The 27,500-nt window shown below is 53.7% G+C and overlaps 1 protein-coding gene across 7 annotated transcripts in view; it reads left to right on the top strand.

Annotated features, from left to right (window-relative positions):
* ache (acetylcholinesterase (Yt blood group)) overlaps positions 1 to 27,500 on the top strand; it is a 65,210-nt gene that overhangs the window by 8,209 nt on the left and 29,501 nt on the right. For 3 of the 7 annotated variants that reach the window (XM_072493277.1, XM_072493275.1, XM_072493274.1), the window contains one exon: positions 18,580 to 18,636. The exons of 1 other annotated variant lie outside the window; for it this stretch is intronic. The gene's annotated coding sequence lies outside the window, so the exon portion shown is untranslated. Of the gene's footprint in view, positions 1 to 15,822; positions 16,003 to 18,579; positions 18,637 to 23,519; positions 23,615 to 27,500 lie in introns of those variants that run through there. 3 more of the 7 variants (XM_072493278.1, XM_072493276.1, XM_072493280.1) reach the window with 3 other exon arrangements.

Below are 27,500 nucleotides of genomic sequence, written 5' to 3'. Positions count from 1 at the left end.
ATGCCCCCTCAAGGACAATTAGGGATGGACAATAAATGCTGGCCCAGCCTCATAATTTAACAATTATCAACCCCGATCTTTCCTTTCTGACAATTGAGTGCTGTACTCTAGCTGTGGACTGGCCTGTGGGAGTGGGGGACTGGCCTGGTTAAAGGACTGACAGTAGAATGAATTGGGCAGAAAGGGTCAGTGTAGGTCAGTGTGAAAGACAATCTCGCCCCGTCTTCCCGACCTTCCTAACCTCCTCCTGACCAAGAATCCCTCAAGATCTCGATCCCGCCTCCGATTCTAGCCTCCCTCACATCCGCAACGTTGATCGCTGCGTCTTCTGCTGTTCTGCCTTCTGCTGTCTCAGCTGTAAGCTCCGGAAAACTGCGGGATTCATCCCAAAGCCTCCCAGCCACTTTCGCTTTGAAGGCACTGCGGTTTTATTCCCCTTGTATCTCCTGATTGACCGCGAGCCAAATGTTGTTTGATGGATGTGGTGAACGTATTATAGTAACCATTCACCACTGTATTGCATTGTACTATGTTGTTGCCCTTGTGGGCTCCACCTAAGGACCATTGTACTGTATTACACCGCTTGTATCATGTTGGTGCCCTTGTGGGCTCCGCCCCTGGCTCCGCCCCCTTGTGGGGAGGTATATAGAGAAGCTGCCCTGTAGGCTGCTCTCAGTGCAGAGCAGTCGCAGGCAGGCACTGTTCTAGTTGATTAAAGCCACTGTTCACTTCAACTCTCTGTCTCGTGTGAATTGATGGTCGCAGTAATGGAATGAAACTTGGAATGTTTTATTCCATTAGGGGTGCTGTATAAATGCAATCTGTTGTTGAAGGAAGGGGGCAGGGGGGGTGTTAGAATCAAGAATAAACAGTCCATCGATAGGCAGTGTAGAGAGAGGGAGAGAGAGTTGGCTGTCGCCACTGCACAGGTGGAAACTAGCCCGTGGATGGGGGTGTCTGTCGCTCGTGGTGATTATGTTATACAAAATTTGTGTCATGTGAGAGTACCTTTAAGAAATGGGTGTTTATAAATGGGGGTGTATATAAATACCTGTAGTGAGGGTACCTTTAAGAAATGGGTGTTTACTACTGCAGTGATGTCAGAGAGTGGGTGGAGCTGGGTTGTCTGTCAGCCTGTTACTTTTGTTTTAGGCTGTTTGCTGCAGGGTGGGTTTTAGTTTCGTTTTCAGAGCTGGATAGCTGCAGTCACAGCCAGAAGGTGTATGAATCTCTCTCTGTAATCTAAAGACTGTAAATCAATCCTGGTGATTTAAAATTAATAACAGTAGTGACTTTAACCTGATGTGCTTCTGTTGAAAGGTGTTTTAAGTCTTATGGATGTTAAAAGGAAAGCTTAAAGGATTACTTAGCGTTGTATTCTTTGGGGGTTGTATTTGAATTGATGGTTGCTAAGATGTTCACTGTATGTTTTAAACAGGTTAACTTGAGTTCATAGAATAAACATTGTTTTGCTTTAAAAAATACTTTTCCATTTCTGCTGTCCCACACCTGTAGAGTGGGCCGTGTGCTCCCCATACCACAATCTAGTAAAAGTTGTGGGTCAGGGGAACTCCATGATACACTTTGGGGTTCACTAAACCCTGGCCCATAACATTTGGCAATTCAAGGGCGTTGACCTTTGATCTATAAGTTGGGATAGCGCATACACATTGGATCAGCTCTGTGGCGAGATGACAGAAGATGTGATTGCAGAGAAGGTTAAGGGAAGATTTAATAGAGGTTTTCAAACTGATTGATGATGTAGATAAGAGAGAAAGAGTTCCCATCGCCAAGAGGTTCAGTAATTCAGGAGGATAATATACTTAGGGGCGGGGGGGGGGGGGGGGAGTACTAAAGAGAGAGAGAGCTCAGGAGAGTTTGGAAAATGAGATATTACAGAAATGGGAGGAGCTGGAACGAAGAGGCCAGCACTGACACAAAGGGCCCAGTGGCCTCCTCTCAAGCTGGCTGGTTGTATATAAATGTATATCTGGTATATGAGAGATATAGACAGGGCTTTGTGTATATTCTGACACAGCAGGGTGGATATTACACTATCTTTGTATCAAATTAATGATATTCATCTATTTTATCATGTCACAAATAGCTGAAAGGGTTTTCCTCACCCACACAGATTTGTGCTTCATCCAAACCCAGCTATTTCTGTCCACGGAATAGAACAAAAATGTATCTAACTGCCCCGAGGCCCATTCCCAATCTCAGCCGAATCAGGAAATTTCCACTTCCTTTCCCATTCCACATCCCTCTCCTTCAGGTCCCTCACCCTCACCTCCCTCCCCTACCTCCCTCCCCAACCTCCCTCCTCCACCTCCCTCCCCAACCTCCCTCCCCAACCTCCTACCCCAACCTCCCTCATCCACATCCCTCTCCTTCAGGTCCCTCACCTACACCTCCCTCCCCTACCACGGTCCTCCACCTCCATCCCCAACCTCCCTCCTCCACCTCCCTCCCCAACCTCCCTCCTCCACCTCCCTCCCCTACCACGCTCCTCCACCTCCATCCCTAACCTCCCTCCTCCACCTCCCTCCCCAACCTCCCTCCTCCACCTCCCTCCCCAACCTCCCTCCTCCACCTCCCTCCCCAACATCCCCCCTCCACCTCCCTCCCCAACCTCCTTCCCCAACCTCCCTCATCCACATCCCTCTCCTTCAGGTCCCTCACCTCCACCTCCCTCCCCTACCACGCTCCTCCACCTCCATCCCCAACCTCCCTCCTCCACCTCCTTCCCCAACCTCCCTCCTCCACCTCCCTCCCCAACCTCCCTCCTCCACCTCCCTCCCCAACCTCCGTCCTCCACCTCCCTCCCCAACATCCCTCCTCCACCTCCCTCCCCAACCTCCTTCCCCAACCTCCCTCATCCACATCCCTCTCCTTCAGGTCCCTCACCTCCACCTCCCTCCCCTACCACGCTCCTCCACCTCCATCCCCAACCTCCCTCCTCCACCTCCCTCCCCAACCTCCCTCCTCCACCTCCCTCCCCTGCCTGCCTCCCCAACCTCCCTCCTCCACCTCCCTCCCCAACATCCCTCCTCCACCTCCCTCCCCAACCTCCTCCCCCAACCTCCCTCATCCACATCCCTCTCCTTCAGGTCCCTCACCTACACCTCCCTCCCCTACCATGCTCCTCCACCTCCCTCGCCTACCTCCCATTCCACCTCCCTACCCAACCTCCCTCCCCAACCTCCCTCCCCAACCTCCCTCCCCAACCTCCCTCATCTACATCCCTCTCCTTCAGGTCCCTCACCTTCACCTCCCTCCCCTACCTCCATCCTCCACCTCCCTCCCCTGCCTCCCTCCCCCACCTCCCTCCTCCACCTCCCTCCCCTGCCTCCCTCCTCCACCTCCCTGCTCCACCTCCATCCCCTACCTCCAACCCCCACCTCCTTCCCCAACCTCCCTCCCCAACCTCCCTCCTCCAGCTCCTTCCTCCACCTCCCTCCAAAACCTCCCTCCTCAACCTCCCTCCAAAACCTCCCTCCCCAACCTCCCTCCTCCACCTCCCTCCCCAACCTACCACCACCAGCTCCCTCCTCCACCCTCCCACCTCCAGCTCCCTCCTCCACCTCCCTCCCCAACCTCCCTCCTCCACCTCCCTCCCCAACCTCCCTCCTCCACCTCCCTCCCCAACCTCCCACCTCCAGCTCCCTCCTCCACCTCCCTCCCCAACCTCCCTCCTCCAACCTCCCGCCTCCAGCTCCCTCCTCCACCTCCCGCCTCCACCTCCCTCCTCCACCTCCCTCCCCAACCTCCCTCCTCCACCTCCCTCCCCAACCTCCCTCCTCCAGCTCCCTCCTCCACCTCCCTCCTCCACCTCCCTCCCCAACCTCCCTCCTCCACCTCCCTCCTCCACCTCCTTCCCCAACCTCCCACCCTCCAGCTCCCTCCTCCACCTCCCTCCCCAACCTCCCTCCGCCACCTCCCTCCCCAACCTCCCTCCTCCACCTCCCTCCTCCACCTCCCTCCCCAACCTCCCTCCTCCAGCTCCCTCCTCCACCTCCCTCCTCCACCTCCCTCCTCCACCTCCCTCCCCAACCTCCCTCCTCCACCTCCCTCCTCCACCTCCCTCCTCCACCTCCCTCCCCAACCTCCCTCCTCCACCTCCCTCCTCCACCTCCCTCCCCAACCTCCCACCTCCAGCTCCCTCCTCCACCTCCCTCCCCAACCTCCCTCCTCCACCTCCCTCCCCAACCTCCCTCCTCCACCTCCCTCCTCCACCTCCCTCCCCAACCTCCCCTCCTCCAGCTCCCTCCTCCACCTCCCTCCTCCACCTCCCTCCTCCACCTCCCTCCCCAACCTCCCATCTCCACCTCCCTCCTCCACCTCCCTCCTCCACCTCCCTCCTCCACCTCCCTCCCCAACCTCCCACCTCCACCTCCCTCCTCCACCTCCCTCCTCCACCTCCCTCCTCCACCTCCCTCCCCAACCTCCCTCCTCCAGCTCCCTCCTCCACCTCCCTCCTCCACCTCCCTCCTCCACCTCCCTCCCCAACCTCCCTCCTCCACCTCCCTCCTCCAGCTTCCTCCTCCACATCCCTCCTCCACCTCCCTCCCCAACCTCCCTCCTCCACCTCCCTCCTCCACCTCCCTCCTCCAGCTCCCTCCTCCACTACCCTCCCCAACCTCCCTCCCCAGCCTCCTTCCTCCAGCTTCCTCCTCCACCTCCCTCCCCAACCTCCCGCCTCCACCTCCCTCCCCAACCTCCCGCCTCCACCTCCCTCCTCCACCTTCCTCCTCCACATCCCTCCTCCACCTCCCTCCCCTACCCTCCCGCCTCCACCAACCTCCTCCACCTTCCTCCTCCATCACCCTCCTCCACCTCCCTCCTCCACCTCCATCCCCAACCTCCCTCCTCCACCTTCCTCCTCCACATCCCTCCTCCACCTCCCTCCCCTACCTCCCGCCTCCACCAACCTCCTCCACCTTCCTCCTCCATCACCCTCCTCCACCTCCCTCCTCCAACTCCCTCCCCTACCTCCCTCTTCCATATCCCTCCTCCACATCCCTCCTCCACCTCCCTCCCCTACCTCCCTCTTCCAAAGTCCTCCTCCACCGCCCTCCTCCATCTCTCCCTCCTCCAACTCTCCTCCACCGCCCTCCTCCACCGCTCTCTCCTCCATCTCTGCCTCCTCCAACTCTCCTCCACCACCCACCTCCATCTCTCTCTCCTCCATCTCCCGCTCCTCCAGCTCTCTCTCCTCGTTCTCTCTCTCATCCACCTCTCTCCCCTCCACCTCTCTCTCCTCCATCTCTCTCGACTCCACCTCTCCTCCACCTCTCCCTCCTCCATCTCTCCCTCCTCCTCCTCTCTTTCCTCCACATGTCCCTCCTCCATCTCCCTCGCCTCCACCTCTCCTCCACCTATCCCTCCTCCATCTCTCCCTCCTCCATCTCTCTCTGCTCCACCTCTCGCTTCCATCTCTCCCTCCTCCACCTCTCTCACCTCCACCTCCCCCTCCTCCACCTCTCCCTCCTCGTTCTCTGCCTCCTCCACCTCTCTCTCCTCCACCTCTCTTTCCTCCACCTCTCTCTCCTCCACCTCTCCCTCCACCATCTCTCCCTCCTCCATCTCTCTCTCCTCCATCTCTCTCTCTGCCACCTCTCTCTCCTCCACCTCCCCCTCCTCCACCTCTCCCTCCTCGTTTTCTCTCTCCTCCACCTCTTTCTCCTCCACCTCTCTCTCCACCATCTCTCCCTCCTCCACCTTCTCTCCTCCACCTCTCTCTCCACCATCTCTCTCTCCTCCACCTCTCTCTCCTCCATCTCTCTCTCTGCCACCTCTCTCTCCTCCCCCTCCCCCTCCTCCACCTCTCCCTCCTCGTTCTCTCTCTCCTCCACCTCTTTCTCCTCCACCTCTCTCTCCACCATCTCTCCCTCCTCCATCTCTCTCTCCTCCACCTCTCTCTCCTCCATCTCTCTCTCTGCCACCTCTCTCTCCTCCCCCTCCTCCACCTCTCCCTCCTCATTCTCTGCCTTCTCCACCTCTCTTTCCTCATACCTCTCTCACCACCATCTCTCTCTCCTCCACCTTCTCTCCTCCACCCTCACTCCACCATCTCTCTCTCCTCCACCTCTCTCTCCTCGTTCTCTCTCTCCTCCACCTCACCTCCACCTCTCTCTCCTCCACCTCTCTCTCCTCCATCTCTCCCTCCTCGTTCTCTCTCTCCTCCACCTCTCCCTCCTCCATCTCTCCTTCCTCCAACTCTCTCCTCCACCTCTCTCTCCTCCACCTCTCTCTCCTCCACCTCTCTCCCTCCACCACTCCCTCCTCCACCTGTCTCTCCTCCATCTCACTCTCCTCCACCCCACCCTCCTCCACCTCTCTCTCCTCCACCTCTCACTCCTCCACCTCTCTCTCCTCCACCTCCCTCTCCTCCATCTCTCCCTCCTCCACCTCTCCCTCCTCCATCTCTCCCTTCTCCACCTCTCCCTCCTCTTTCTCTCTCTCCTCCACCTCGCTCTCCTCCATCTCTCTCTCCTCCACCTCTCTCCTCCAACTCTCTCTCCTGCACCTCTCCCTCCCCATCTCTCTCTCCCCACCTCTCCCACATCCACCTCTCTCACCTCCACCTCCCTGTCCTCCACCTCTCCCTCCTCCACCTCTCCCTCCTCCATCTCACCCTTCTCCACCTCTCCCTCGTTCTCTCTCTCCTCTACCTCTCTCTCCTCCACCTCTCTCTCCACCATATTTCTCTCCTCCACACCTCCCTCCTCCATCTCTCCTTCCTCCATCTCTCCCTTCTCCACCTCTCTCTTCTCTACCTCTCTCTCCTCCACCTCTCTCTCCTCCATCTCTCCCTCCTCTCTCTCCCTCCTCCATCTCTCTCTCCTCCACCTCTCTCCTGCACCTCTCTCTACTCCACCTCTCTCTCCTCCACCTCCCCCTCCTCTACCTCTCCCTCCTCCACCTCTCTCTCCTCCACCTCTCTCCCTCCTCCACCTCTCCCTCCTCCATCTTTCTGTCCTTCACCTCTCTCTCCTCCACCTCTCTCTCCTCCACCTCTCTCTCCTCCACCTCTCCCTCCTCCACCTCTCTCTCCTCCATCTCTCCCTTCTCCACCTCTCCCTCCTCCACCTCTCTCTCCCCCACCTCTCCCTCCCCCACCTCTCTCTCCTCCACCTCTCTCTCCTCCACCTCTCTCTCCTCCATCTCTCTCTCCCCCACCTCTCCTCCATCTCTCTCTCTCCCCCTAGTCTCTCTCCTCCACCTATCCGTCCTCCATCTCTCCCTTCTACATCTCTCTCCTTCATCTCTCCTCCACCTCTCTCTCCTCCATCTCTCTCTCCCCCTCTCTCTCCTCCACCTCTCCCTCCTCCACCTCTCCCTCCTCGTTCTCTCTCTCCTCCACCTCTCTCTCCTCCACCTCTCTGTCCACCATCTCTCCCTCCTCCATCTCTCCCTCCTTGTTCTCTCTCTCCTCAACCTCTCTCTCCTCCACCTCTCTCTCCTCCACCTCTCTCTCTCCACCATCTCTCCCTCCTCCATCTCTCCCTCCTCCACCTCTCCCTCCTCCACCTCCCCCTCCTTCACCTCTCCCTCCTCCATCTCTCCTTCCTCCAACTCTCTCCTCCATCTCTCTCTCCTCCACCTCTCTCTCCTCCACCTTCCCCTCCTCCATCTCTCCCTCCTCGTTCTCTCTCTCCTCCACCTCTCCCTCCCCACCTCTCTCTCCTCCACCCCTCTCTCCACCATCTCTCTCTCCTCCACTTCTCCCTCCTCCATCTCTCCTTCCTCCAACTCTTTCCTCCACCTCTCCCTCGTTCTCTCTCTTCTCGACGTCTCTCTCCTCCACCTCTCCCTCCTCCACCTCTCTCTCCTCCACGTCTCCCTCCTCCACCTCTCCCTCCTCCACCTCTCTCCTCCACCTCTCTCTCCTCTGCCTCTCTCTCCTCCTTCACTCTCTCCTCCACCTCTCTCTCCTCCACCTCTCTATCCTCCATCTCTCCCTCCTCCACCTCCCTCCTCCACCTCTCCCTCCTCGTTCTTTCTCTCCTCCACTTCTCCCTTCTCCATCTCTCTCTCCCCCACCTCTCCTCCATCTCTCTCTCTCCCCCTAGTCTCTCTCCTCCACCTATCCATCCTCCATCTCTCCCTTCTACATCTCTCTCCTTCATCTCTCCTCCACCTCTCTCTCCTCCATCTCTCTCTCCCCCTCTCTCTCCTCCACCTCTCCCTCCTCCACCTCTCCCTCCTCGTTCTCTCTCTCCTCCACCTCTCTCTCCTCCACCTCTCTGTCCACCATCTCTCTCTCCCCCTCTCTCTCCTCCACCTCTCCCTCCTCCATCTCTCTCTCCTTGTTCTCTCTCTCCTCAACCTCTCTCTCCTCCACCTCTCTCTCCTCCACCTCTCTCTCCTCCACCTCTCTCTCCACCATCTCTCCCTCCTCCATCTCTCCCTCCTCCACCTCTCCCTCCTCCACCTCCCCCTCCTTCACCTCTCCCTCCTCCATCTCTCCTTCCTCCAACTCTCTCCTCCATCTCGCTCTCCTCCACCTCTCTCTCCTCCACCTCCCCCTCCTCCACCTCTCCCTCCCCATCTCTCTCTCCCCACCTCTCCCTCCTCCACCTCTCTCTCCTCCACCTCCCTCTCCTCCACCTCCCTCTCCTCCACCTCTCCCTCCTCCACCTCTCCTTCCTCCATCTCACCCTTCTCCACCTCTCCCTCATTCTCTCTCTCCTCTACCGCTCCCTCCTCCACCTCTCCCTCCTCCACCTCTCCCTCCTCCACCTCTCTCTCCTCCACCTCACTCTCCTCCACCTCTCTCTCTCCTCCACCTCTCCCTCCTCCAGCTCTCCCTCCTCCACCTCGCCCTCCTCCATCTCTCTCTCTGCCACCTCTCTCTCCTCCACCTCTCTCCACCTCTCCCTCCTCCACCTCTCCCTCCGCCACCTCTCTCTCTCCTCCGCCTCTCTCTCCTCCACCTCTCCCTCCTCCATCTCTCTCTCTGCCACCTCTCTCTCCTCCACCTCCCTCCTCCACCTCTCCCTCATCATTCTCTCTCTCCTCCACCTCTCCTCCGCCTCTCTCCTCCACCTCTCTCTCTCCACCATCTCTCCCTCCTCCATCTCTCCCTCCTCCACCTCTCCCTCCTCCACCTCCCCCTCCTTCACCTCTCCCTCCTCCATCTCTCCTTCCTCCAACTCTCTCCTCCATCTCTCTCTCCTCCACCTCTCTCTCCTCCACCTTCCCCTCCTCCATCTCTCCCTCCTCGTTCTCTCTCTCCTCCACCTCTCCCTCCCCACCTCTCTCTCCTCCACCCCTCTCTCCACCATCTCTCTCTCCTCCACTTCTCCCTCCTCCATCTCTCCTTCCTCCAACTCTTTCCTCCACCTCTCCCTCGTTCTCTCTCTTCTCCACGTCTCTCTCCTCCACCTCTCCCTCCTCCACCTCTCTCTCCTCCACGTCTCCCTCCTCCACCTCTCCCTCCTCCACCTCTCTCCTCCACCTCTCTCTCCTCTGCCTCTCTCTCCTCCTTCACTCTCTCCTCCACCTCTCTCTCCTCCACCTCTCTATCCTCCATCTCTCCCTCCTCCACCTCCCTCCTCCACCTCTCCCTCCTCGTTCTTTCTCTCCTCCACTTCTCCCTTCTCCATTTCTCTCTCCCTCACCTCTCTCTCCTCCACCTTTCTCTCCTCCATCTCTCTCTCCCCCACCTCTCCTCCATCTCTCTCTCTCCCCCTAGTCTCTCTCCTCCACCTATCCATCCTCCATCTCTCCCTTCTACATCTCTCTCCTTCATCTCTCCTCCACCTCTCTCTCCTCCATCTCTCTCTCCCCCTCTCTCTCCTCCACCTCTCCCTCCTCCACCTCTCCCTCCTCGTTCTCTCTCTCCTCCACCTCTCTCTCCTCCACCTCTCTGTCCACCATCTCTCTCTCCCCCTCTCTCTCCTCCACCTCTCCCTCCTCCATCTCTCTCTCCTTGTTCTCTCTCTCCTCAACCTCTCTCTCCTCCACCTCTCTCTCCTCCACCTCTCTCTCCTCCACCTCTCTCTCCACCATCTCTCCCTCCTCCATCTCTCCCTCCTCCACCTCTCCCTCCTCCACCTCCCCCTCCTTCACCTCTCCCTCCTCCATCTCTCCTTCCTCCAACTCTCTCCTCCATCTCGCTCTCCTCCACCTCTCTCTCCTCCACCTCCCCCTCCTCCACCTCTCCCTCCCCATCTCTCTCTCCCCACCTCTCCCTCCTCCACCTCTCTCTCCTCCACCTCCCTCTCCTCCACCTCCCTCTCCTCCACCTCTCCCTCCTCCACCTCTCCTTCCTCCATCTCACCCTTCTCCACCTCTCCCTCATTCTCTCTCTCCTCTACCGCTCCCTCCTCCACCTCTCCCTCCTCCACCTCTCCCTCCTCCACCTCTCTCTCCTCCACCTCACTCTCCTCCACCTCTCTCTCTCCTCCACCTCTCCCTCCTCCAGCTCTCCCTCCTCCACCTCGCCCTCCTCCATCTCTCTCTCTGCCACCTCTCTCTCCTCCACCTCTCTCCACCTCTCCCTCCTCCACCTCTCCCTCCGCCACCTCTCTCTCTCCTCCGCCTCTCTCTCCTCCACCTCTCCCTCCTCCATCTCTCTCTCTGCCACCTCTCTCTCCTCCACCTCCCTCCTCCACCTCTCCCTCATCATTCTCTCTCTCCTCCACCTCTCCTCCGCCTCTCTCCTCCATCTCTCCCTCCTCGTTTTCTCTCTCCACCACCTCTCTCTCCTCCATCTCTCTCTCCTCCATCTCTCTCTCCTCCACCTCTCTCCTCCGCCTCTCTCCTCCATCTCTCCCTCCTCGTTCTCTCTCTCCTCCATCTCTCTCTCGTCCATCTCACTCTCCTCCACCTCTCTCTCCTCACCTCTCTCCTCCGACTCTCTCCTCCACCTCTCCCTCCTCGTTCTCTCTCTTCCCCCACCTCTTTCTCCTCCACCTCTCTCTCCTCCATCTCTCCCTCCTCATTCTCTCTCTCCTCCACCTCTCTCCTCCATCTCTCTCCCCATCTCTCGGTATGTGTAAAATGCTACTTAAAATTACCCCTTGGGCCAGAGGATTTTCCCGCTGCCCTCACACCCCCGTGCCTGACTTGCTGTCGGTTTTTACCCAAACGGTTTGCTGTGAAACACCTTGGGAGATTTCACCGCAATACCTGCGCCGCATAAATGTCAAATTGTGGTGGTTGTTAACTTGTTCCCAATACCGGGTTGGGGGGGGGGGGGGCGCAGTAACAGAAACCCTGAGTTATTCAGTCAATTATTTATCAGATGATCCCAGACATTCCTCGGGGCCAGGAAATGTCATATTGTGTAGGAGCTGTCGGTTAGAAAGCCTTGGGAAGAGAAGTGGGCCCCTCCTGTAAATACACATCCCAGAAATCTGTAGAAACCTGTTTGCCCAATATCACCTTCAGTGGAAATCGAGAACCTTCAACAGAGCTGACATCGACATCCAATATTTTGTTACCAAGCGGAGGCAATGTATCTTTGCAACCCTGTGCTCTGTAAATGACGATGTGTAAATCCTTTATTTATAGATGATTGTATTTCCTGTACAGTTGGAAATGTAATTACTTGCCTGTGAAACCTAGTAAAGGGTAGAAGCTCCTTCAGGTAATCCAGTTATGCCGCATTGACCCACCCTAGTTAGGAGAATTAAGGGGGTGAGTTCATAGTCTTGTGCAGGCCTGAGTAAACCCATCCAATGGGTTTCGAGCCCACTCCATTAACATTCAGCAATTATCAAGAAAATTGCAGATTTTAATAACGGAATAGGCAGACACAGATACCATCTGACAGATGTAGAGATCCAGATGCAACTGGGTAAACAGCGAGAGAAAGGCACAGATCGGGAAGCAGGAATGAATAGAGCGTCTTAAATACAGACAGTCAGACAGAAATAGAGAAATACTGATGTAAAATTGGAGTTAGATTGAGAGACACGGAACAGGAGATTATGACGGATAGAGAGAGTGTGACAGACAGAAATAGCTACAGACAGGACAGCGCAGGAGATCAAAACAGAAATAGAGGATGAGCTAGGAAAACAGGAATAGGGAGATAAAGATAGCTCCCAAATAAGATGGAGAGGTGGAAAGAATGGAGAGTCAAAGAGAGAGAAATGGGGAGTTTGGTAACACGGAGGACGCTGGTGGTAAATGGACATAGCTTTATTATTTAACTGTTTAGAAAGTTTTCCTCAGAGCATGTCACTCCCAGTGCTTGCTGGGTGATCGAACCATACTCGGCCCTGCTTTGGGCCGGTATTTATCTTAGTTCACAATGAGCCCCAGGCGGGTGACCTCCACCCACTATCTGGGAATCCCGCACTCCGTGAGTCCCATGGGAGATCAATGACGATGCCAGGGTCCCCGGGTTCGATTCCCGGCTCGGGTCACTGTCTGCGCGGAGTCTGCACGTTCTCCCCGTGTCTGCGTGGGTTTCCTCCGGTTGCTCCGGTTTCCTCCCACAAGTCCCAAGAGACGTGCTGTTAGGTGAATTGGACATTCTGAATTCTCCCTCCGTGTCCCCGAACAGGCGCCGGAATGTGGCGACTAGGGGCTTTTCACAGTAACTTCATTGCAGTGTTAATGTAAACGTGCTTGTGACACGAATAAAGATTATTATTACTTGACACTTTCGGTGTCGGCTGGCTCCGTGAGATATTTAGAGGTGTTTTAGCAAAATAATGGCTGCGAGAGTCATTTAAATTTTTAAAATATCTAAACACCTGAATGGAATGATTGCAATTGGATTTGGAGAGATAGATTTCTCAGCTGGCAAAGTGCCAATGGGGACTGTGATTCCCCTATAAATTTAGGCCTGGCACTAGCTGTTGCTATGAAGCACTGCCTCTGTCTGACCTCCACAGCCGTACTGCCCAGGGTGTCAATGACAGCCCACATGGAATACTTGGAGAATGTGCCCGAAAGGCTGGTCAATGCTCTGCGCAGAGAAAAGCACAGCGCTCTATTTTTAGTCTCGCGGCTTCCGCTTCGGGTATAATTAGGCCAACTTTGCTGTTTACAAACAGTTCAGCCATAATTTCTAGGCAGGCGCGAGCTGGAACATCTGGCCGATTTGGAAATACTCTGCCCTTCGGTCCTGGCGCTGGGCGGGGTGGGTGCTCGCTCGCAGTCTCTCTCCTTGCTGAATCTGCAAGACATCTCTCGAAAACAAAGATTGTGCATTTCCGCAGTGCCTTGTGCCAACCCAGGCTGCCACACAACCCGTACAGCTGATAAAATATCTTTTTTTGTCCGCACAGTGTGGTGAACACCACTAGTGGTATATTATATGTATTACGGCACCACGTACATTAGAGGTACGATGGTAAATCCCTGCCTGCTGGCTCCGCCCAGCAGGCGGAGTATAAAAGTGTGTGCTCTCCGGGGCTGCAGCCATTCTGGTTCCAGCTACAGGAGGCACAACAGTTTGTTCAATAAAGCCTCATTTGTTCCACCATTCTCTTCTCGTGGTCATTGACGGTACATCACACAGCAAAGGCCCCACACGCAGCTGGGTGTCGCTCACCAGGTCACCCCTCTTTTCAGCCGTGTTGGCTGTGGGATGGATGCTCCTGTCGGGCGGGAGGGAGACATCTCCTCCTCTTTGAGGATAGTACAGTGGGATCGTTCCCTACCAGCCAAGAGGACAGACGTTGGGACCGGGCGGGGTGGGGGTGGCGGGGGGGAGGGGGGTGGGACGGGGCGGCGGTGGTTCCTCTGTTTAAAGTCTCATCCAACAGATAGAACGTCCGAAACTGCAGCAACCCCTCCGTGCTGATCCTCCCAACAGTCAGGTGTGCACACAGCATTGCCCCTCCAACAGGGCAGCACTCTCTCAGGCACTGCACCGGGAGTGTCCGTTCGCACGTGGGGTCATGTCCCTGAAGTGGTGCTTGGGGCCATGGCCTTCTGGTTCAGAGTCAAGACTTGCCCACTGAGCCACTGATATGGCTGATGGACCGACAAAGCCAGGTTTATAGTTGAATGAAGTGTACATTCACTCTCAATATTACATCACTGGACCCTGGGGAATGGGGCCAACTAGAGCTCCCAGAATACGTAAGCAAACCAGACAGCTCCAGAACCCAATGTGACAGATCAGGAGAGGGGGGGGATCTAATAAACTCCAGAGTTACTGATCAAGGGCAGATCTGCAGAGCGGACAGATTGTCACCCGTGACAAGTGCATTGTTCACCTTTTTCGACCTGGTAACAATGTGCAGGAGCCGAGTTGTCTTTAGTTGGGAGCATAGGTCATAGTATTTACAGCGCAGAAGGAGGCCATTCGGCCCATCGAGTCTGCACCGGCTCTTGGAAAGAGCACCCTACCCAAGGTCAACACCTCCATCCTAACCCCATAACCCAGTAGCCCCACCTGACCTTTTGGACACTTAAGGGGCAGCACGGTAGCATTGTGGTTAGCACAACTGCTTCACAGCTCCAGGGTCCCAAGTTCGATTCCCGGCTTGGGTCACTGTCTGGGCGGAGGCTGCACGTTCTCCCCATGTGTGCGTGGGTTTCCTCCGGGTGCTCCGGTTTCCTCCCACAGTCCAAAGATGTGCAGGTTAGGTGGATTGGCCATGATAAATTGCCCTTAGTATCCAAAATTGCCCTTAGTGTTGGGTGGGGTTACTGGGTTATGGGGATAGGGTGGAGGTGTTGACCTTGGGTAGAGTGCTCTTTCCAAGAGCCGGTGCAGACTCGATGGGCCGAATGGCCTCCTTCTGCACTGTAAATTCTATGATTAGCACGGCCAATCCACCTGACCTGCACATGGTTGAATCACGTTGAGAACAGCAATGGGTGACACAAGTGAAAACTGATGGGTAGTTAGGGACAGACACAGTGGGAGATAGCAACAAAATAGAGAGAAAAACACAGCGAGAGTGGCTCGATACAGATGGAGATAGTCAAAGATGGACTGAAGCAGGGCCCACAGATAGAGAGGGACGACAGCGGTTAGGGAGGGAGATGTCCAAACATCTAAAACCTCATGATTCATGTACCAGTTTCATTTGAAGTGTTAGAGGTACCAGTATCTGAATATTAGGATAGGATGGAGATTTAATGTGATGCCTTCTCCAGTCCAATAGCATCTGACACATATCGAGGTTCAACGGTAAACTGCACAGGTTGTTGTTTCGGTTGGGGCAATGGCCCCCAGGCCTCGTGGGAATCTCTCCCAGTGCGCACCATTCACCATGCATGACAGCAGCACACCCCGTCCGCTCTCCCAGGTGGACAAGAAATGATCGCACAGCCACTACTTCACAGAAGACCCCGGGGTGCCCGGCTTCCTGCCCTGACCAATAATTACCCCTCGACGAAAGCGACGGCCCCAGCCTTCATCCCTTTCCTGGGATCTTGCCATGCCCCGCCTGACCTGCTGCATCTTAAGTCGGTGACAGCGATGGCTTCGGAAGGCTGCTTCTGGGACGCCCTGTGAGGTCACGGGTGTCGCTACGTAAATGCAAGTCTTTCTTCGATTAAAGAACACGTTGTCAGGCGTTACAAGTGGGATATTGTCTCACAGGGTCCAGCTGCCTATTTACTATTTTAATGCATTCGGTCGACATTTAATGAACGCGACAGTCAAATGTCAGAGATGGGTTGGTGTCAGCAGGTCGGATGAGGGGTGAGGAAGTTACATTTCCCTCGGCTGGTTTTTGAAGGCCCATTCGAACAAAACAGGTCCTGTCCCTTTAAATACAGAGCAGCCACTCATGGGGCCCACAGGGCCCTCACACCCCCTTTATCGTGAGGACATAAATCTCCCACTCCATTGACACCAGCGCTTAAACCTGAGTGTGTTCCGGGGGAACAGCTGCAGCCTTTAAATAGTTTCAGCCGGTGGAGCGAGTGCCTGAGACGATTCTGACTGCCGGTCCCAGCGTTTGGTAGGTGCCCTCCTCTCTGACCGTTTCTGCTCTGCCTCTCGGTTCTCGGTGCAGATCGGGAACACTGAGGAGAAAGCGGCTGGCTGGGACTCCTGCCCCCAGAGCTGAGAAGGTGAGGCGAAGATTTAATCGCGACGTTCCAAAATTCTGCCAAGGTTTGAGAGAGCAGATATTGGGAAACTGCACCGACAGAAGGATTGTTAACTTGAGGGGCACAGATTGAAGATAATAGGGCAGCGAAGTGGCACGGTGGGTTAACCCCGCTGCCACACGACACCCTGGTTTCAATTCCGACCTCGGGTCACTGTCTGTGCGGAGTCTGCACATCCTCCCCGTGTGCGCGTGGGTTTCCTCCGGGTGCTCCGGTTTCCTCCCACAATCCAAAGATGTGCAGGTTAGGTGGATTGGCCATGATAAATTTTCCCTTAGCGTCCAAGGATATGCAGGTTCGGTTACAGGGATAGGGTGGGGTGGACGAGGGAGTGGACATGGGTCGGGTGCTCATTCAAAGTGTCGGTGAAGGCTCGATTGGCCGAATGGCCTTCTGCACTGCAGGGATTCTATGAATAATTGAATAAAAGAACGAGAAGTGTGAAGAAAAGGATTTTTTTATATTTCACGGCGATCTGTTGTGATTAGAAGGTGCTGCTGTACTCGACAGCATAAGCTTGCAAGTCTCTGCAGATAGTCCTCTCAAAGGGGCTAGCATAGACATGATGGGCTGAGTCGACAGGGTCGATGGAGGAAGGATGTTCCCGATGGTGCGGGGTGTCCAGAACGAGGGGTCACAGTCTGAGGATACGGGGGAGACCATTGAGGACAGAGATGAGGAGACACTTCTTCACCCAGAGAGCGGTCGGCCTGTGGAATTCGCTACCACAGGAAGTAGTTGAGGCCAAAATGTATGTTTTCAAGAAGCTGTTAGACTCAGCACTTCGGGTGAAGGGGATCAAAGGATCCGGGGGGAAGGCGGGATCAGGGTATTGAGTTGGGTGATCAGCCATGATCATACTGAATGGGGGAGCAGGCTCGAAGGGCCGAATGGCCTCCTCCTGCTCCTATTTTGAATGTTTCTAACCGTCTGAAGCGGTTTCTAGAATTCAGGCACGTTCTGCGCAGCTGCGGATAAAGGTACAAGCGGTAAGTGGCACAGCAAAAGTTTACCAACGCCCTAACTCCAGAGAAGAGTAAAGAGCGAAATAAGAAGAGAAACTCCGATAGCCTCTCCCAGGGCATGGCAATTGGTTCAAGATCAATGAAGTACTTCCTGAATATATCGGAAATGTGGGCGCTAATTTCTGTACAGGTATCACTGACAAAAAGCAGTGTGACAATTGTTTCTTATTGTTTAAGGGTTGCAGGGGACGTGCATCCCCCTGCATCGCTCTTCCTCAGCTAAGTCTTGTGGGATCAGATGGGGGCTATTCAGGATAGCCCTATTTCGGGGAGTGAATCATTCCGAGGAAGACGTTCCGAGTTAAGGAGAAGGCACCAGAATCTCCTTCCCAAACCACTAATACTGTCAGTCAGCCTGCCAACTCTCATCCGTTTGTGCTGACATCTCTGATGTATGATGTCTGCGATGTAATTGTGATAGCGTTGTTCCGGAATAAATCCCCGAGGTCCCATCAATCTGCCTTCCACAGAGCGCTCACACCCGGCAATCGCTTTCACCCCTTCCTGCCTTCTCTGATTCCCAGGTGAGTGGAGGGAGGGAGGGAGGTGAGCTACATTTGGGAATATTCACGCATATGTAGACACCAGCACCCGCAACACCACATTGATCACTCCAGCACTGCACCAAAGCCTCGGGGCATCCCAGAACGCTTCGCAGCTCTCGAATACTTCTAGAACATGGACCTTGTTGTTACAGAGGCAAATATGACACTTATTCTCCATAGGAGGGACGGCAGGGTGGCGCAGTGGTTAGCACTGTTGCCTCACGGCGCCCAGAACCCGGGTTCGAATCCCGGCTCTGGGTCACTGTCCGTGTGGAGTTTGCACATTCTCCCCGTGTCTGCGTGGGTCTCACCCCCACAACCCCAAAATGATGGTCTGAATTGACCACGTTAAATTGCCCCTTAATTGGTAAAAAACTAGAATTGGGTACTCTAAATTTATTTTTAAAAAGTTAGTTTCCATACACCAAAATTGAAGAGCTAGCCAACGAGGTGAATGTTCCCTGCAGCCGCCTGTATTATTTTGGCTTTGTTTGAGAGGAAAGCTGCCTGCGCACGTGTCTGGGAGGGGGAAAGAAAGGAACCGCTTTGATTTAATGCCTCTTTAATGTCATTTCTTTTCAAATCGGAAGGATGAGGTCAGCGTTAGATTGTATTATTGACAAAGCCTCGGCTGACCTCTCCAGTGGATACTGAGGGAGTGCCGCATTCCCGCAGGAGTTGTCTTAAGGATGAGCCCTTCAATCGTGAGGCCCAGTTGCCCTCCCAGGTGGATATCAGACACCTTGAGAGATTATTTCGGAGATGAGCAGGGGATTTCCTCTCCAGATCCCTGCCCGGTATTTCTCTCGATGTGTAGAAACTGACAACGGTGCGCCTCGTTGGTTGTCAATTGCTTCCGTTCACCCAGCAGCGATGCGGATGTGTGACTAAAGAGCAGAAAGTCTTGTTTTTCCGGAGACGCGAGATATTGTCCCGAACATTAATTTGACTTGTTCCTCTCTCCACAGGAGCTGACTGACCTGGTGAGCGTTTGGATTCTGGTCCCCCTCCCTCACTCAAAACAAGTTAGTAACCGTTGTTCAGGATCGAGTCCAATCAAAGAGTTGTAGAATCGTACAGCACAGGGGATGAACATTCAGCCAATCATGCTTCCAGCCCGATAGCCCTCTTTTTACAATAATCTTTCTTAGTATCACAAACAGGCTCACATTAACACTGCAATGAAGTTACTGTGAAAAGCCCCTAGTCGCCACATTCCAGCGCCTGTTCGGGTACACAGAGGGAGAATTCAGAATGTCCAATTCACCTAACAGCACGTCTTTCGGGACTTGTGGGAGGAAACCGGAGCGCCCGGAGGAAACTCACGCAGACACGGGGAGAACGTGCAAACTCCGCACAGACAGTGACCCAAGCCGGGAATCGAACCCGGGACCCTGGCACTGTGAAGCAACAGTGCTAACCACTGCGCTACCACGCCGCCCACGCTTTCTGCGATCTCCCCCTCTCCAAATCGAAACTCCGATCATTTCCTTTGCCCCACTGAGGTGTGACAGGGTCTGAGACTGCGACGTTTACACTCCCGCGCCTCTCTCTTTTCCCTCAAGAAACTCCCTCTTTGCCACAATGTTGATCATCGGTCTTGCTATCTCCCTTTATGTTAGGGTGTAAAATAGAGGCTGTTATTCGTCCTTTGATTTTCTTTTCTGGAACTTGTTAATCATGTTAAGTGCAAGTCATTATCACTTCTGATTTATAAACTCTTTGCACAGTGTGTGTAAACAGGGGAGATTAGATCAGGCTGCAGATAGGTTCTACACATTACAGATAGTCAGGGTTGGACAATTCCAGCTTTATTGTTTGTTTTCCCACAAATCTACTGTCTCCGCCACAAGGTGCTGGCGTAGATCCCTTCACAGGTTTCCCGGTACAGCCGACTATCAAAGGGCCAGCCCCGATCAGATGGGCTGAATGGCCTCCTTTTGTATTTTAAGTAGTAAGGCTGACAACGAGATCCATGCTCCAGGAAACGGTTGTGAATAATTCCCAGGAGGGGACCTTGTTAAAGTATGAATGATGTTTTATTGGTTTTATATTCTTACCAGTTATATATTTTTTATATCAGAGATTGGGGTGACGGCAGACATTAAGGCTGAGAGTCAGTAAACAATCTGGTAACAAGATTTGCTGCCCATCTGGTGACATAGTCTCGTCAAACTGGGTAGGAGTAAAGTCACCATAGGCTCTGTGAGGGTGGAGTACTGACTGGTGGTCATTTAACCTGAGGGTCACCACTCCCCTGCCGGCACGGGATTTCAACCTCTGCTGTTGGCCTTGCTGTCCGTCACAAACCAGACGTCCGGCCAACCGAGCTAAACCCGCCCTCAGGTGGCCACGCGAGTGATCGAGAGCAGGAAAGGGTGCGGGTGGTCATGTGATCGTGACCTTGGGTAAGAGTCTCCTTGGGTAAGAGCAGGAACACCAGCTCCTTGTTCCCCCTTCCCCGCCCCTGGACCTCCCGGCACTCCGAGGGCCCTGAGTAAATCGCACAGCCTGGTTTCCTCTGCTGGGATAGGCCTCAGGAGGCTGGCCTGAGACTGGGGCTCATTCTCAATGCAGCCAATCCCCAAACTGATAACGCTGCAGCTCCCCCAGAGGAGAGGAAAACCTGGACAAGTATCTGTCTCCACGATGAACAAGCCTTGAAGTAAATAATTCCCTCCATCACATTCGTGTCAACTGCGATTAAGTCTCTCCTCTGAGTCGGACGTTGTGTTCAAGTCTTACACCTGAGACTTTACCATGTAACCTAGGTTTCTGTGAAGAAGAAGGATAAGTATGGCAAGTTCAGGAACCTTAGATAACGAGGGATATTGTGAGCCTAGTCAGAAAGGAACAGGAAGCATTCGTACGGCCCTGAAGGCTGGGAACAGACTAAACCCTTAAAGAATATCAAGAAAGTGGGAAGGAACTTGGGCAAGGAGTCAGGGGGGCTAACAGGGGTCATGAAAAGCCCTTGGCAAACAGGATTCAGGACAATCCCAAGGTTTTTTTATACGTACATAAAGAGCAAGAGGGTTGCCAGGGAAAGGGTTGGCCCACTCGAGGACAGAGGAGGGAATATATTTGTGGAACCAGAGGAAATGGGCAAGGTATTAAATGAGTATTTTGCTCACCAAAGAGAAGGACTTGGTGGATGAGGAGCCTGGGGAAGGGTGTGTAGATAGTCTGGGTCATGTAGATATCAATAAAGGAGAGGGTGTTGGCGTCTTAAGAAGAATTTAGGTAGATATGTCCCCAGGGCCTGATGGGATCTACCCCAGAATACTGAGGGAGGCAAGGGAGGAAATTGCTGGGGCCTTGACAGAAATCTTTGTATCCTCATTGGCTACAGGTGATGTCCCGGAGGACTGGAGAATAGCCAATGTTGTTCCTTTGTTTCAGAAGGGTAGCAAGGATAATCCAGGGAACTACAGGCCGGTGAGTCTTACGTCAGTGGTAGGGAAATTACTGGAGAGGATTCTTCGGAACAGGATTTACTCCCATTTGGAAACAATTGGACGTATTAGCGAGAGGCAGCACGATTTTGTGAAGGGGAGGGCGTGTCTCACTAACTTGATCGAGTTTTTCGAGGAAGTGACGAAGATGGTTGATGAGGGTAGGGCAGTGGATGTTGTCTATATGGACTTCAGTAAGGGCTTTGACAAGGTCCCTAATGGCAGACTATTACAGAAGGTGAAGTTGCACGGGATCAGAGGTGAGCTGGCAAGATGGATACAGAACTGACTAGGATACTGAAGGCAGAGAGTAGCAGTGGAAGGGTGTTTTTCTGATTGGAGAGCTGTAACTAATGGTGTTCCGCAGGGATCAGTGCTGGGACCTTTGCTGTTCGTAGTATATATAAATGATTTGGAGGAAAATGTAACTGGTCTGATTAGTAAGTTTGCGGACGACACAAAGGTTGGTGGAATTGCGGATAGCGACGAGGACTGTCAGAGGATACAGCAGGATGTAGATTGGTTGGAGACTTGGGCGGAGAGATGGCAGATGGAGTTTAATCCAGACAAATGTGAGGTAATGCATTTTGGAAGGCCTAATACAGGTGGGAAGTATACAGTAAATGGCAGAACCCTCAGGAGTATTGGCAGGCAGAGGGATCTGGGCATACAGGTCCATAGGTCACTGAAGTGGCAATACAGGTGGAGAAGGTAGTCAAGAAGGCATACGGCATGCTTGCCTTCATTGGCCGGGGCATTGAGTATAAGAATTGGCAAGTCATGTTGCAGCTGTATAGAACCTTAGTTAGGCCACACTTGGAGTATTGTGTTCAATTCTGGTCGCCACACTACCAGAAGGACGTGGAGGCTTTAGAGAGGGTTCAGAAGAGATTTACCAGAACGTTGCCTGGTACGGAGGGCATTAGCTATGAGGAGAGGTTGGATAAACTCAGATTGTTTTCACTGGAACGACGGAGGTTGAGGGGCGATCTGATAGAGGTCTACAAAATTATGAGGGGCATAGACAGAGTGGATAGTCAGAGGCTTTTCCCCAGGGTAGAGGGGTCAATTACTAGGGGGAATAGGTTTAAGGTGCGAGGGGCAAGGTTTAGAGGAGATGTACGAGGCAAGTTTTTTACGCAGAGGGTAGTGGGTGCCTGGAACTCGCTGCCGGAGGAGGTGGTGGAAGCAGGGACGATAGTGACGTTTAAGGGGCATCTTGACAAATACATGAATAGGATGGGAATAGAGGGATACGGACCCCGGAAGTGTAGAAGGTTTTAGGTTAGACGGGCAGCATGATTGGCACAGGCTTGGAGGGCCGAAGGGCCTGTTCCTGTGCTGTACCTTTCTTTGTTCGTTGACACTCCCAATGCGATATTGAGGTAGTGCTGTTTTCGTTTGAAAGATGTCAAACCGATGCCCCATCAGAAGAGGAGCTGTGTTGTTCTCTCTCCGCCACAAAATTCACCAAAGAAAAACCCAAAGAATCGGATTATTATTGCACTGCTGCTTTTGGGATCTTGCTGTGCGCAAATTGCCCGTTGCGTTTCAACAGTGACTACACGTCAAAAAGTGCCTCATTGGTGGCAATGCACCCTGGAAACCTTCTGAAATTGTGAAAGGCGCTATAGAAATGCAAGTTCTTCCTTTCTCTCGCTGACTGCATCCCCCCCCCCCCCCCCCCACCCTCTAGCGCCGCCCTGAATGTCGGGTGAGGAGAAGATTGAATTGAATCTCTCTGAACTTCATGGCTGTGCGCAGAGGTAGGTCACAGCCACATGACCGGTAGCAGAGTGGTTAGCACTGTGGCCTCACAGCACCAGGGTCCCGGGTTCGATTCCCGGCTTGGGTCACTGTCTGTGCGGAGTCTGCACGTCCTCCCCGTGTCTGCGTGGGTTTCCTCCGGGTGCCCCGGCTTCCTCCCACAAGTCCCGAAAGACGTGCTGTTAGGTGAATTGGACATTCTGAATTCTCCCTCTGTGTACCGGTACAGGCGTCGGAGTGAGGCGACTAGGGGCTTTTCACAGTAACTTCATTGCCGTGTTAATGTCAGCCGACTTGTGACACTAATAAAGATTATTATGTGTTCAAGGCTGCAAGTGTGCAGAGGTAGGGGATGGACTGGGAATCTCCTGAAGGAGGCTGATCGACCATGGGGGGGATGTGGGTTAAGGACATTTTTTTTTAAAAGCTTTTTTCTTTAAAATAGCTCAATGCCACTGAAATTGATTGAACCTTAATATGTGAGCAGCTGGAACAGGTTTCCTGCCGCTGTGTGGAATGTTTCTTGACGAACTATATGTTATCTTATCGCTAATTCAGTCACAGAGCAAACTAATAAATGCCAATATATTCAGCTCACTGGAGCTTGTCCTTGCCCACGGGTTCATTGCGCTCATTCCAGTCGGGAGTGTCACCAGGAGGCCTGTGCAAGGTCCAGGGAGCAATGGTTGACGCTGACTGTGTTTCTGTCTGAACAATGACACTCCTCAGGCCTGGCCGCCTCTCTTGCTAACTGTGGGACCTGTCAACCATTTGCTGTCAGGTGAGTGGAGCTGTGGTGTAGCCTGGCCACGAGCTAGAAGAGGGTCGGAGGGGCTGAATGGGCCTATTCCTTACTGCCCACTCAGAAAGACATACAGCGCAGAAACAGGCCATTCGGCCCATCTGCTCCCCCCCCCCTCCCCCCCCCCCCCTCCACCCCCCCACCGGCCCCCCATCTCACCCCATCAGCCTACCCTCCAATGGGTTTATCCCCCTCCATCCTCCACCACTTCCTCTGGCCGCGGGTTCCATATTCTCACAACCCGTTGACCAAACAGGCCGCCCCCTGAATTCCCGGTGGGATTTCGAAGCTTTCTATCGCTGCATCACTACAGTGTTCTGTGGCGAAGAGAGCTCAGCTTGTCCAGCCGTAACCAGATTAATCCTGCTTGAACCTTGCACTGTGCAATCTGCTAGGTTCAAAGTTCACTCAAGGGAGCTGGGTTGCGTTCGCGATGCGTTGGAGGGAGTCTGACGTGTATTAGCCAATCAAAAGCTCGGCTTGAAAATGAGGTGTTTGGGCTGTAGTCCATGTCCATAAGCTGGCGAACAACAAGAGGAGAGTCCAGTCCTTGTAGCCAAGACTGATCTCCTGTGCAGGGCGTCAACAGAGGTACATAAGAACTAGGAGCAGGAGTAGGCCATCTGGCCCCTCGAGCCTGCTCCACCATTCAATGAGATCGTGGCTGATCTTTTATGGACTCGGCTCCACTTTCCGGCCCGAACACCATAACCCTTAATCCCTTTATTCTTCAAAAAACTATCTATCTTTATCTTAAAAACATTTAATGAAGGAGCCTCTACTGCTTCACTGGGCAAGGAATTCCATAGATTCACAACCCTTTGGGTGAAGAAGTTCCTCCTAAACTCAGTCCTAAATCTATTTCCCCTTACTTTGAGGCTATGCCCCCTAGTTCTGCTAGGTAGTGAGCGTTCAGGGTAAGACTGCATCTGGAGGGCTGAGGAGATCAGCTGTAACGGTTGGAGTTGATGGAAGGATTGCCGCCGTGTTCTGGAGCTGTTTGGTAAAAGGAATCTTTGGTGGATTCATCAGTCACAATGCACACTGACCAGCCCTGACAACACCTCGATTTTCAAATTCACACCCTTGCTTTCGAATCCCTCACTCCTTCCAACCGTGCAATCTCCCCCAGCCCCGTGACCCACTGAGTTTGCCGTCAGTTCGGGTCGCTAATACCTCCTCGATGTCCTCTGCCCCAGCGTCAGAAAACCGTGCCTTCAGCTGCGTCCCTGTCTCCATCTCTTTAAGAGATTGCTTGTCTGTGAAACCAAGCTTTAGATTCCTTGCCTCATAGTGGCTCTGTGATCAGCTGCCAAAGTTAGCATGTTCCCATGAGGCACCTGGAGTGTTTTTAGCCTGTTGTAGGCACCGTGTAAATGCAGGTTACTGTTGTCAAAATGGTTCTCACTGGTGCACAGGAGTAAAAGGACATAGTGGGGTGGGATTCTCCGATTGCTGACGCCGAAATCGTGTTCGGCGATCGTTTTTCGGATGCGCCGCCCCTCGAAGATGGCGTGATTGCTGAGTGCGTCGCACGCTGTAGGAACGGCCTCAGGACGTCACCTAAAGGCCCTCCCCTAATACTCCGCCCTCAATGGGCCGACTTCCCGACGACGTTGGCCGCGTGTGCTCACCGTTTTCAGGGACCTTGCAAGGCAGCTGCGGACTGTGTCCGGTGCCGTCACATCAGGGGGGAGCCGTTCCGCTGGCCCCGCGGGGGGGGGGGGTTCTTCAGCGGGGGCTGGGGGTCTCCGGACATAGCCACAAAATCGGAGAATCCAGCCCATAGTGACTGAGAGATGCCAAACTGAGGGACTAGCGTCCAGGAGTGAACGGGAAGGGGTTTGGGTCCATTGGGATTGTGTACAGTGGGAGTGAACGGGAAGGGGTTTGGGTCCATTGGGATTGTGTACAGTGGGAGTGAACGGGAAGGGGTTTGGGTCCATTGGGATTGTGTACAGTGGGAGTGAACGGGAAGGGGTTTGGGTCCATTGGGATTGTGTACAGTGGGAGTGAACGGGAAGGGGTTTGGGTCCATTGGGATTGTGTACAGTGGGAGTGAACGGGAAGGGGTTTGGGTCCATTGGGACTGTGTACAGTGGGAGTGAATGGGAAGGGGTTTGGGTCCATTGGGATTGTGTACAGTGGGAGTGAACAGGAAGGGGTTTGGGTCCATTGGGACTGTGTACAGTGGGAGTGAATGGGAAGGGGTTTGGGTCCATTGGGATTGTGTACAGTGGGAGTGAACGGGAATGGGTTTGGGTCCATTGGGATTGTGTTCAGTGGGAGTGAATGGGAAGGGGTTTGGGTCCATTGGGATTGTGTACAGTGGGAGTGAATGGGAAGGGGTTTGGGTCCATTGGGATTGTGAACAGTGGGAGTGAACGGGAATGGGTTTGGGTCCATTGGGATTGTTTACAATGGGAGTGAACGGGAAGGGGTTTGGGTCCATTGGGACTGTGTACAGTGGGAGTGAATGGGAAGGGGTTTGGGTCCATTGGGATTGTGTACAGTGGGAGTGAATGGGAAGGGGTTTGGGACCATTGTGATTGTGTACAGTGGGAGTGAATGGGATCGGATTATCATCCATTGGGATTGTGTACAGTGGGAGTGAACGGGAATGGGTTTGGGTCCATTGGGATTGTTTACAATGGGAGTGAACGGGAAGGGGTTTGGGTCCATTGGGACTGTGTACAGTGGGAGTGAATTGGAAGGGGTTTGGGTCTATTGGGATTGTGCACAGTGGGAGTGAACGGGAAGGGGTTTGGGTCCATTGGGATTGTGTAGAGTGGGAGTGAATGTGAAGGGGTTTGGGTCCATTGGGACTGTGTACAATGGGAGTGATTGGGATCGGATTATGATCCATTGGGATTGTGCACAGTGGGAGTGAATGGGAAGGGGTTTGGGTCCATTGTGATTGTGTACAGTGGGAGTGAATGGGAAGGGGTTTGGGTCCATTGGGATTGTGTACAATGGGAGTGATTGGGATCGGATTATGATCCATTGGGATTGTGCACAGTGGGAGTGAACGGGAAGGGGTTTGGGTCCATTGTGATTGTGTACAGTGGGAGTGAATGGGAAGGGGTTTGGGTCCATTGGGATTGTGTACAGTGGGAGTGATTGGGATCGGATTATGATCCATTGGGATTGTGCACAGTGGGAGTGAACGGGAAGGGGTTTGGGTCCATTGTGATTGTGTACAGTGGGAGTGAATGGGAAGGGGTTTGGGCCCATTGGGATTGTGTACAGTGGGAGTGAATGGGAAGGGGTTTGGGCCCATTGGGATTGTGTACAGTGGGAGTGATTGGGATCGGATTATGATCCATTGGGATTGTGCACAGTGGGAGTGGTTGTGATCGGATTATGATCCATTGGGATTGTGCACAGTGGGAGTGAACGGGAAAGGGATTTATGCTTTTGGCGTAATCTACTGACAATTCAATTCCATGGAGAGTTGAAGTGAGCACAGTGGGATTCCGGGAGTTATACGAAGCTGGTGATCGCTGTGCATTACTGGGGTAGAATCTACTGGACAGAAGTTTGTAACTGTATTCAATAAGATTGTTCCATGTGTATCACTGAGCCTTCCTCCCACTGTTAACAACAAAATACATTCATCCCACCCTGAACCTTTTCGAAAAGCTGAATCTTGATGTTGTAACTGTAAATAGCGACACTTTCCTGGGCATTCTCTACGCTATCACGTGTTCTTTTATAACCAGGCCAACAGCTGCCTCTCCATTTCTGGTGTCATGGATTATTCTGACATTCCAACCTGACGTCAGCTTTTCCAAAGATATGTTTACTCAAAGCTATTTCCATTTGCTGCGTTATTGATGCTGTTGGCAGTTGACATGAGAGTGAG

The sequence above is a fragment of the Scyliorhinus torazame genome, chromosome 31 (genome assembly GCF_047496885.1).
Source record: "Scyliorhinus torazame isolate Kashiwa2021f chromosome 31, sScyTor2.1, whole genome shotgun sequence".
Taxonomy (NCBI): Eukaryota; Metazoa; Chordata; class Chondrichthyes; order Carcharhiniformes; family Scyliorhinidae; genus Scyliorhinus; species Scyliorhinus torazame.
This window is presented reverse-complemented; position numbering and strand designations above follow the sequence as displayed.